The sequence below is a fragment of the Mirounga angustirostris genome, unplaced genomic scaffold (genome assembly GCF_029215605.1).
Source record: "Mirounga angustirostris isolate CCGP_5_RB_7025 unplaced genomic scaffold, mMirAng1.0.hap1 SCAF_1, whole genome shotgun sequence".
Lineage (NCBI taxonomy): Eukaryota > Metazoa > Chordata > Mammalia > Carnivora > Phocidae > Mirounga > Mirounga angustirostris.
In genome coordinates, this window is record NW_026991709.1 from 78337471 (window position 1) to 78348960 (window position 11490).

General features: G+C 42.4%; 1 long non-coding RNA gene across 1 annotated transcript; it reads right to left on the minus strand.

Annotated features, from left to right (window-relative positions):
* Positions 1–2437: 2437 nt before the first annotated feature.
* On the minus strand, positions 2438–11475 carry LOC123863522 (uncharacterized). The gene is made up of 2 exons (XR_006795576.3): positions 11131–11475; positions 2438–5055 (listed from the first exon to the last, which is right to left on the minus strand). It is a non-coding gene; the product is annotated as an uncharacterized LOC123863522 (long non-coding RNA).
* Positions 11476–11490: the final 15 nt, after the last annotated feature.

The window sequence follows — 11490 nt, forward strand, 5'->3', positions numbered from 1 at the left end:
TCAGATTTCACATCAAATTCTCTTTCAGTTCTACCTAACTTTAATTTAGCCAACATTTCCTAAGTGAGCAATGTGTTGGACACAAGACTCGGAAAACAAAAATGAAGTACTCTTACCCGTGAGGAGCATCTAGCCTATTGAAGAAAGGCAGAGATCAAGGCAGGGGTGTGGGGTGGAGGTAAGTGCATGGGTCCTCGGAGTCTGGCATAGAAAACAGTTGTAGGAGACAAGACTGGGAAATATTTGAGGGACTCAAGTACTTCATTTCTCGATTTGCCATCACCACTATCAAGTCTTCTTAATCTGCCTTCACAAAATTTGGCTTTTATTAATGTCAGAAGTAATCTTTTTCTGTCCCACTTTCTTTTGAACACTTGGCTGGCATTGTAGTGCCAGTGTCTCCAAAGAGTAAGGTTGTTCTTGGCACCCTGATGTTCCCACATTGAACGCTGCTGGACTAACTAACGGTACGACTGCTGCAATCTTGTCTGGTGGTATTCTGCATGTATCATTATATCCAGTTCATCCTTGCCTGGCCACAGAGAGGAAATGGTTACAACTGCTGGCAAATAGGCCCAGCCCTAGGTGGGCTGGGTCTCGGTGACTACAGTGCCATGGAAAGTGGTCTGGATGCAGGGCTGGCAGCTGGAGAGATCATCTGCCCGTTTATCACCCAAAGGTCTGGGATGCCCAGAGGGTTGAGGTGAGCTTGGGCTTATTGTTAAGTAGGCATCATCTATTAGGTGTGCACTTCCTGCTAGGAATGCGGTTGGGTTCTGACATCCAGGCTGCAGATGTTACTGGACACTGTGTGCTCTGGGAGAGCATGATGCTGGGTGATCTGACTGTTCATGGTAGAACCTGTCAGGTACAAGAAGATACAAAAATCAGGTGCAGGCAAAGCTCTGGTCAGCATACTGAGCCCAGCTGGTGATTGTGGGGGTGAAGAGAGCCGAGGCTGTGTGTGTGTCCAGACTCATGGGGATCTTCCCACATTGGGTACTGGGTATTGCTGGATGGTACATTTGAGATGGCTGGGTTATATCTTGTTCTAACCAATATGGGCTGAAAAATGCAGAGACCGAACCTGCCCAAGGGCAGGGGGGTGTCAATGCCTCACACTGATGGCAAAGTGGGAAGTAGGACACAGCATCTGAGAAGAAGCCACAGAGTTTTGTTTGGCTCAGAATCAGGACACTTGGGGCCCAGTCCTGGGTTAGGGACTATCTTTTGCATGACTTAAAGCAAGTTTTAGCACCTTTCTGAGTCTCTGTTTCCTCAGGAGATTGTATGCCCCCTGGGGTCAGGGTCCCATATTGTATTCACGTTTGTTTCCTCAGCATCTAGCACAGTGTCTCCTTCACAAAAGACTATCAGTGAACATGCGTGTTGTTTGAATGAGTGAATGAGTGAGTGAATAGGGTGAGCTTAGTGTGAGGAATGACATTAGTGGTTTCAGGGAAGAGGGGCTTATCAGAAGCATGGTCCTCACCCTCACCCCCTAGATTCTGATGTCTACCGCCATGCCCTTTTCCAAAAACCAGTGATTCAATAATAGTAAACTCCCCAAAGTTCCTAATAGCCTGTGATTCTCTGAAGAAAAACAAAACAAAACAAAACAAAACATTGAATAGTTTATTTTAAAAAAATTTTTGCCTTAGCATTCACTAGCCAAACATGTTATAAGAATCAAAAATACATGTCCGGTAGCCCCCAGAGAACTCCAGAAGGCAGTCTTATCTACCAGGAAAGCTCCGGGGTGGCCTCAGAGAGAGAGCAAAGTAACAAGGAAACCCTTTGACATTTGCAAATGCTGTGAAACACCAACAAACAAGAGACGCACACTAAGACCCAGGGGGTGGAGATAGATCAAAGATTTACATATCTGCCTAATCTCATTTGGGTCAACGTGCTCCGCAAAGGTACTGTTTGTTGTTGTGGAGACAAGTGTCTCCCAGAGTGAAAGGTCTTCTAGAGTGAGTGGGCTGCTCTACTTTTGCTCTAGGTCCTAAAGATGTGGGCAGCATTAACTTGAGGCCATTCAGACCTATGAATTAGGCAACTAGTTGCATTTAAAAGACTTCACTTAGGGCTTTTCAGTGTCGTAGGTGTGTCCTTGTGAGATAGATAGATAGATGACAGATAGGTAGATAGATAGATAGATAGATAGATAGATAGATAGATAGATAAAGATGGATAGATATATATCAAACTAATACACAAACATAACATAATTTGGAAGATAAGGAAAAAAATAAGGGAGAAAATCATTCATAATCCCGCACTTTAAGACAGCCAAAATATTTTGTTTATTGTGTATTCTTGTTTATATCATTTATTTTCTATGAAGAGTATTTTTAAACATAGTTATAAATATGCCATATACGTATACATATATATATATATCCTACTTCTTTTCACTTTATCTGTTACCGTATTTTCCAATTCCAATCTTTAAAAATTAGTCAGATTATACTTCATCATTCTCCATCCAACATCTTTTCCCTCAAGTCAGTCACAATGGGACATAGAGGTTGTGCAAATTTTTTGTTGTTAGATATAACACTTAGACACCTATATTCATTCAAAGACTTTTCCCCTATATGTTTGAATTTTTTCCCGTATGTTGTATGCACCTCAAAGATGGGTTCCTAGAAGTAGAATTACTGACTCCAAGGGCTGGACTGTTGGTGATTCTGGAGACATGTGACCAAATGGATCACCGAAAGCGTCATGCTAACCAAAATGTAGTATGACAGGATTATCTCACTGCATTTCATCAAGAATTATTTAAATGTCAACCTCCATAGTGAACATAAGTATTGGTCCAAAGATTTTATAACCACTTGGCAGAGAGGATGATAGATGTGGGAAAAGAGAAAAAAAGGAAGACACGCTTAAAACTCAAGTACAGCATGGGAACTAGACACCGTTGGTAACTGACAACTGGTTAGAAATGAATGAGGTATTCTGAAGTAATGTACATCAATGTAATACCAGCCTTCAGCTTACCAAAGTGGATACAGCAGCAAAATAAGTGATTCAGGGTGGACTGGTTGACAGGAATCGACTCTACCACTAACTTTGGGGGTGGTCTTTGCAAACCATTTGCAAAACTAATAGGTTGAAGGCTGAGGAGAGTTTATAGTGTCAGATCCAGATGATGAAGACAAAGTCACAGAGTCATGGGGTCCAGTCAGCTGTTTTCCCTAGACACCCAGAGTTACAACACTGATGGGATCCACAGTTCTATCGGAGTTGTACAATGAAATAGCAGACATTCTGGGAAGCTCTTGGGGCTCCTCCAACCTCAGTTATGAATCCTCAAGCTCTGTGTGTCTCATTTGGATGGATGGTGAAGATTTTTTCAGGGCCGTTTCCATAGAGAATCTCCACAGAAAAATGTTGAATAAGCCTACCGATGAGGTGGCTTGGGTCATCTACCACTATAATGACCTTTGGCCTTTGGTGCCTCCAGACAGTTCTCTATCCAGATGATGACATGCAGAAATTAGTTAAATTGCTTTCAATTTAGTAAACTAAAAGAATAAAGGCAGGTTCCCTCATTTTCCAGACTCTATTTTGGGGGCAGGACCTCTCAGATTTCAAAAGAAGCCTGGGTCACTTTTTGGAGGCTTCTAGTATGGGGGGGAGAAAAGAGAGAAAGAGAAAGAGAGATTATATGTGTGTGTGTGTGTGTACAAATATCTATATCTATATCTATATCTATTTATCTATCTGGTTTTTTAACGCAAAAAATGAGAAGATAGTACACAGAACAATCCTATACCCAGTTTCCCCCATTATTAACATTTCACCTTAGTATGGTACATTCGTAACAATTGATGAAACAATATTCACACAGTATTATTAATTAAAGTCCATCATGTATTCAGGTTTGTTTAGATTTACCTTCTGTCTTTTTCCATTAAGTACTACTTTACATGAAGTTATCATGTCTCCTTAGGCTACTTTTGGTTGTGGCAACTTGTCAGACTTTCCTTGTTTTTGATGACCTTGACAGTTTTGAGGAGTACTGGTCAAGCATTTTGTAGGACGTTCCTCTACTAGAATGTGTCGGATGTTTTTCTCATAAAGAGACTGAGGTATGGGAGGAAGACCACAGAGTAAAGACCCATTTCACCACCTTATATCAAAGGTACATACAATCAACACGGTTTATCATTGTTTGTTTGTTGTTTGTGGTTTATCTTTGTTGATGTTGACCTTGATGTCCTGGCTGATGTACTGTTAATCTGGTTTCTCCATATAAAATTACCTCCCCCATTCCCCTTACCATACCACAGTCTTGGGAAGCAAGTCACTATGCCCAGCTCACACTTAAGGAGAGGGGAATTATACTCTCCCTCCCTCAGGGGAGAATATCTACATAAATCATTTGGAATTCTTCTGCATGGGAAATTTGTCTCTTCCATTCATTAATTTTTCCCATAATTTATTTATATCTGTGTAAACTTGTGGACATTTATTTTATACTTTGGGTTATAATCTAGTATTATTCTATCTTGTCACTCAAATTTTGCAGCTTTGGCCATTGGGAGCTCTTCAGGTAGCTCCAGTGTCTCAAATATCCCCCAGCAATGCAGGGATTTTTTGTGTGTTTGTTTGGTTTCTTTTTTTTTTAGCAAATCCTTATTTTATGGTACAATCTGGGCATTAGGTGTGCTCATTGCTACTGTGGCACTATAGCTTCTAGTCCAAATATATTTAAAAATTTACATTTTAAACACCAACATACACACAATTACAGTACAATCACACAATTCATGACAATTCCGGATGTAGTAACAGCATGAAATCACGGCACCATGGGAGACTGGGAGGGCTCCTACACTGGGTCCTGCGGCAGGACCCACACACAAAACTTGTGTGTGAAGTCTTCTTTCAATCCTGTCAGTGTACCACTAAGACTGAAGCAGAACCTCAGTGGAGAGCATGTCCAAAGTCCAACTCTGAGGACTTCTCTGAGTGTAAGGCCACAGCAAATGGCTCTTTTGCAGGGATGCCCACCTTATGTCCTCTTTCCATGATAAACTATGGAAAAAAAAACCAAAAAACAACAATGGATTTAGAATCAGAGCATCAGAATTCTCGATCTGGCTCTATCTGCGATTCAATGGATGTGGAAAATGACTTCTGTCTGGGCCTCAGTTTCCAATTCTATACCATTGATAGCACTGGATTGGATTGTTGCTAAGGACTCTCCTAGTTCTAACATATTATAACTCAGTAGTTCTACACTGGGAGAGTGTAATTGACTCGTCTCCTTGTACGTGGACAGCAATATACCAGAGGATCTAAGCCAAAGGAGAAATCGTGATGGTAGGGAGGTCACTGCTAATAAATAGGGGCTGTTTTATTACTTCCTGAGGATGCCGAGAGGTCTGTTAAAGACCTTATTTCATTTAGACAATCAGGCCTGAGAAACTTCAGGAACCTTTTGTTCTAAAGAATGGAGATCAAAAAAAGTATAGGAAATACTGATTTAAAGTATCTCTTTTATTGCCTTCAAGTTTGTTCTGGAAGATCAAGGCTTTTTTTTTTTTTTCTTTTGGTAAGGGCAAACTCCTCATCTGTTATTTCCTCTAACTTCAAATAATTACCTTTAAGGTAGTGATGGCTGATCTACCTCTAAGTTTCTTACTAGGAATCTCTCTCTAGGTTTTTTTTTTTCTTTCCTTCCTTTGTGTGTGTGTGTGTGTGTGTGTGTGTGAGAGAGAGAGAGAATGTTATGACATATTTTTCACATCCACATGGGGCCCAGTGGCTTAAAGACTGCCCAGTTTACAAGTGTCATCTCCTTCCTATCATTGACTGGGACAGTTTCCAAATACAAACAGAAGGCAAAAAAAAAAAAAAGGAACGATAATGCTGAAGAGACACTTGGGAACTGTCACAGCTGATTATGAATGCTGGAGATCAAAGGTACAAGGTCTTAGAACCTGTCTCCTCCAGCTCAACGTTAAAAATCTTCAATTGGTTTTTGGACCCACTCAGCATAACCCCAGACTTTGGTCTACAATTGGTTAAAAATTGATAGAGGTGAGGATTCTGGGACTGCCTTCTTTACTTAGAAGTTTAAATTTTAACCCCTGCCCCCATGCCAGGTACAGCTCCTTTCCATGCCCCCCCCCAACCTCAAAGTTATGTAAAGATGTATTTTGATATAAAGGTATAGAATTTAGAACAGATAGACATCACGCAAATCATCGGGGTTATTTCTTCACACGGCTGAGGAAACTGAGTCCTGATAAGTGGTTTTGCTCCAGGTTCCGTAAGGGAGTTCCAGGCAGAGCTGTAATTAGAAGCCAAGGTTTTTTTGGCAACAAATCCAGGTTTGTTTTTTTTTTTTCCTTCCTACCTCACACCATGCCCCTGCGAGTTACGTGTTTGTGTGCGCGTGCGTATGTGTGTGTGTATGTACATATGTTACATAGACATCGACATGTAGGAAACATGCACCACGCATCTGTAGTCTGACCTCAGGGAGCAGGGTAATGACTCGAATTTCAGGCAGCTGAAAGCTTTCTGCGGGTGGAGGGTGAAATAAACAAGAAAAGCCACTGTGGAGATGTGAATGGAAAAGTACCGAAGCTCTCCCTCCCTCCGCACATTCTTCGGCTCTCCAACTCTGCCTGCCAGCCAGCCGGCTTCAGATAGGCTTCTGCACGGTCAGGTGTACAGAGGGCGGTGTGGAGAAGAAGGGGAAAAAAATGCAGGCACAACACGCAAATCAAGTTTTTCCACTTCTAGCCTTAGGTAGTAAAGACAGCTAAGTACCGGCAGGCGGCCGCAGGGAGGGTGGGCCAGCTACCCAGAGTTTACAAACACTCCAGTGCTTTCCTCTCTTCATCCCTTCCTGGTCCAGCTGCTGCTTTCCTTCATGCTAGAGTTTCATAGGAAGTGAAAACCCTGCTATTCAAAACAGTGATCCAATGCAATAAACAAATGATTAGGCGCCCCCCATCACTTCTCTATTTTAAGGTCCCGATATTTATCTCCATTTTTAAAAAGTGAGAAAAGTGTGGAAATCAGTGTTTTGGGGGGAAAGTCTGAGTTGGGCTAGAAAAGGTTTCTAAAGAAAAAAAAAGTCTCAGAATAAAACAGGCTGAAAGCAGGCAGCATATGGATCAAAATTAAACGTTGACACTTCTTTTTCAGAAGGTAGTAGCTGGAAATCGTCTTCTGTTTTTTCTTTTACTGTCTCAAAACTTTCTGCTCAATTTCTCTAAAATATACCAAGAAATCTCCCTTCTTTCTCCAAGGATAGTATAGGGAGCTTGTCTACAATAACTCTAAATGAAGGATTTGAGAGAAAAGGAATAGGTAAAATTTTCTGCATCGGGTGGACAGCATCTCCCACACCCATCAGAAGGAATGTCGAGTACGGTAGCACAGGTAACAAACATCACCAAACCCAAATGTCTATCAAAACTCAGTAGTAGCGGGCGCCTGGGTGGCTCAGTTGGTTAAGCGACTGCCTTCAGCTCAGGTCATGATCCCAGGGTCCTGGGATCGAGTCCCGCATCGGGCTCCCTGCTCTGCGGGGAGCCTGCTTCTCCCTCTCCCCTCCCCCTGCTTGTGTTCCCTCTCTCGCTGTCTCTCTCTCTGGCAAATAAATAAATAAAATCTTTAAAAACAAACAAACAAACAAACAAACAAAAAACTCAGTAGTAGCATCATGACCCGGAGTTCGTTCTGAGGACCAATTTGCAGTTAACGAGGAACCCAAAGCAGCCTTGCTTTCCCCAATTCTGCCAGAAAACAGGACACCCTCCTCCAAAGCCAGGCAGTCAGATCACCCTCATTCTCTGAAATGATGCAGGACCGTCAAACGAAGACCCATTTTCAGTTGCGTCCCGGGGTCACGCACGCCTCTGGTGAGGGCCAGCCTGTCCTCTCAAAAGAGAGAAGCCTAGGGGAGTTGCGTGATTGATCTGCAAGGTTCCTTCCAGTTCTCAAAGCTATAATCCTGAGATGTGATAGCTTAAAGATCTACCAAGGTACCAGAAGCTCCTTGACAGGTGAAACCGACTTCCTGTTGGGAGCCCCCTTAAAAAGAGCACAAGGCAGTATTTATTTATTCCAAGGATAGCTTCCTTTTCAGCTTATGACTGAATTGTGGGGAACTGGATGCAAAATCTGTTCCTTTCCCTGAATAGATGTAATATTAGGACCAGGCTATTTTATTTGTAACAAAGCTTATATTGACCCGGCAGCTGCATTCAGGAACCTATTACTATGCCCAGTCCACTGGGCAGAGGGGCTGGCCTGGTCCTCTTTTCTGAGTATTAATAGCCAGTGACCATTAAATCATAGCACCGGTTGATACATAGTCCCTCCAAGTCTGCAGGAATCACTCATAAGACCCCAGACACGGAAACTCTCTTTAGAGCTTCTTAAGGATGATTTAAAAGAATTTGAATATATTCAAGTCAATCCTTTCTTTAATCCTATAACATAGCACTGCTGGAGTGAGGGAGCCCACACGGTGATGCCAACTGGCTACTGATGGGGAGAGATCAAGAATGAGAGAAAGAAGGACAGTCTGGAAGAAATTCAACTGGTATAAAATTTGACAGTTACCCTCCTAGGATTTGGAAAGAGATTGAGAGGTGGGTGCACAATTTTCCTCACTGTTCATTCAGTAGAGAGAAAGGGATCTACCTAAAGTCCCGAGCTTTAGAATATTTTCAATATTTTTTTTCTTTTAACGGCATCCTTCTGATCAGTTTCTTTCAATGTAAACACTGATTTGGCAAAAAAACAAAAACAAAAAACAACGTCATAGAAATATGGGACTCTGGCACTTGGTCCAGAAATAATGTGCTGAGAAGGTTTGAGGTCCCTGGTGGTGGGTTTAATTATCTATAAACTAGGCCTGGTGGGTTCTCCCTCCAAGGGCTCCCTGCAAAGAATTAAAAAGGTCTGAGGTACAAGAAGGGTGAATTCCTTCCCAGCCCCCATTCTGGCTAGTTCTACTGCCAGTGGGAGCAGATTTCCCTCTGCTCTGCAGCGCCCCCATGGGGCTAAGATTGGAGTGGCAAAGAGAACGCAGAGGGACAAACTGTTTAACGTTGGGGTTGGGGGGGCAACGGCAGGAGACCAATGAGGCAGGCAGGATGGCAACTTTGATTAGAAAAGTGACCAAAAATCATAAAAGTAATCTCCATCATAGGATCAATAATAGGGCAGAGCCATACATTTCACATTCCAAACCATATATAGATACACCTGAGAAACCTTAGTTCTTACTGCTCTCAAAGATAGAAAAAATATCATACATATAAATGTACGGAGAAAATCACTTCAGCAAAATCGGGGTATCGTTTTGAATCCAGTGGAATTCATTTAAAACTCTGAAAAGGAAGGGGAAGGAGACAATAAAAAAAGCAGATAGTCCGCCTTCTGGCAGAATGAATCTGCACTTGACAATATCATGTGTCTTTGGGGGTAAAATGTTCATTTCAACAACAGTGACAGGATTAGGCCCATGTATATTTTTCAAAAATCCTTTACAAGACAGGCTTTTCTGCAGAGGCTGCAGTAATCCATCTGTCAATAAGTATTAAAATATTCAGATTTCATAGGAACAGACACTTATGCATATTTCCTAAGCTCCAGACCTTGTGGAAAATAATCAACCCCTTTGGACCTCTTCTGGTTCTAAAATTCCCAACACAGCCTTTCAAAGGTGGTGGCGGTGGGGGGTGCATTGACAATAACATTTTCAGCAACAGATCTGAACTTCTTACGGACTTTTCCTGGGAAAGAGATCCCAAATACCCCAGGAAACAGCCAGTAATCTTTCGTAGCTCTGCTCACTTCTCCATTATAAGCCCAAATTCGAGGTTGGGAGAGGTAGATTATTTGGGGACCTATCTTTTTTGGAAACTAACATGTGCAGAAATTTTGTGGAACCTTTAAGAACTCATCTGTAATTTAATGAGTCGCCTGAAGGACTCTCATAGCCAAGGCTCAGAACAGCCTGACCTTTGAAAGCTGCTTCTGGCCCAAACATTTTGGGTTAATTCTTGAGGAATCTGAAATATTATTTTCCCCTCACACCCTTCTTTTAAGAGAGAGACATAAAAGAAACAAGAGTCTCCCTCATTCGGGGATGAGTAGGAGGGGAAAAAACCCCAACCAACATTTAAATAGGGAAACTGGCAGTTCTGAATAAACAAACCAAGGCCCATAATGAAATGATTCTGCACTGCATTTGCCTTTAAAAAGAAAGGAAAGAAGAAAGAAAGAAAGAACGACTTCCCCCCTTCTCCTCCTCCTCCCAAGTGAGCTCCGAAGCTAAGGAGCCTGTGCCGCGTGCCGAGCGCTGTAGTTGTAGCACAGGCTGTTCTAAATACACGCAGTTTCTGTGATACTGGCACGGCAGGCCTTGAGAATTCCCTCCGGCTGATCTCTTAAACACAGACAGAAGAGATTTTTTTTACAACGACCTTGAAACGAGCGGGGGGTGGGGGTGGAGGGGGGGGCGCGGGGGATCAAGACCTTAAGAAAAAGCAAAACACAAACATGTATTTGGCTCACATAATTTTGTAGAACACATGCGTACACATACCCAAATACACACACGTTTCCTTCAACCAAAAATTTCCTAACAGTCAACAGTAACAGACAGAGTAAACCCACCACTCGCTGTCCTGGAAAGAAACAAACCAAACCAAAACAAATCCTTTGAACATGTCCCTCAAGTGCAGGAGAGCCTCCTCTCAGTAAAAAGTCCAAAGAGAAGGAGAAAATTGCACCCCCCCCCAAAAAAGTGGGGGTTGGGATTGTTACATGCGATCAAAAATTGAAGCTGCTTTCAATAGTATCAATATTTAACACATCCTCTTTAAAACGCTTGAGAGATTAGATAGGGAAAAAAGGCACACATACACGAAACAAAATCCAACCGATGCGGGATCCTACTATTTACGTAACACCACAAACTTACAAAAGGCAAAAATCAGAAGCAAAAAAAAAAAAAAAAAAAAATCCGAAAATCATCACACAACCAACCCAAAAATCCCAACCAACCACATCAACGAGGAAAAAACAAAACAAAACCAAAAAACGTCCCAAATAAAATAAAGCAAACGAACCCACCGAAAACTGCTTGGCAAATATTTTTCTCGTGGTGCCTAATATTCTAGCTGGAAAGAGCTGTGGTGTTTATTGTTTTTTGCTCTTACTCGCCTCTAAAGCTACTATATATAACAGACTTTTTCCAACGGGTCGAACCTCTCGCTCCCTTTTGTGTATTTAGCTCGAGGAGCTGAGTTTATGGGTAAGAGAGGAGGAATTAGCCCCAGACCCCGGGAAAGCAAAGCGCACTCCCCCTCTTATGTCACCGAATAGCAAATTAGTTCTCAGAATTCCAGAGGCCGAGCTTTGCTACAGCGAAGACGCCGACGTCACAGAGGGGGCGCCCACGTGACGCTGGCGGAGCAGGCCGTACCATCGTGC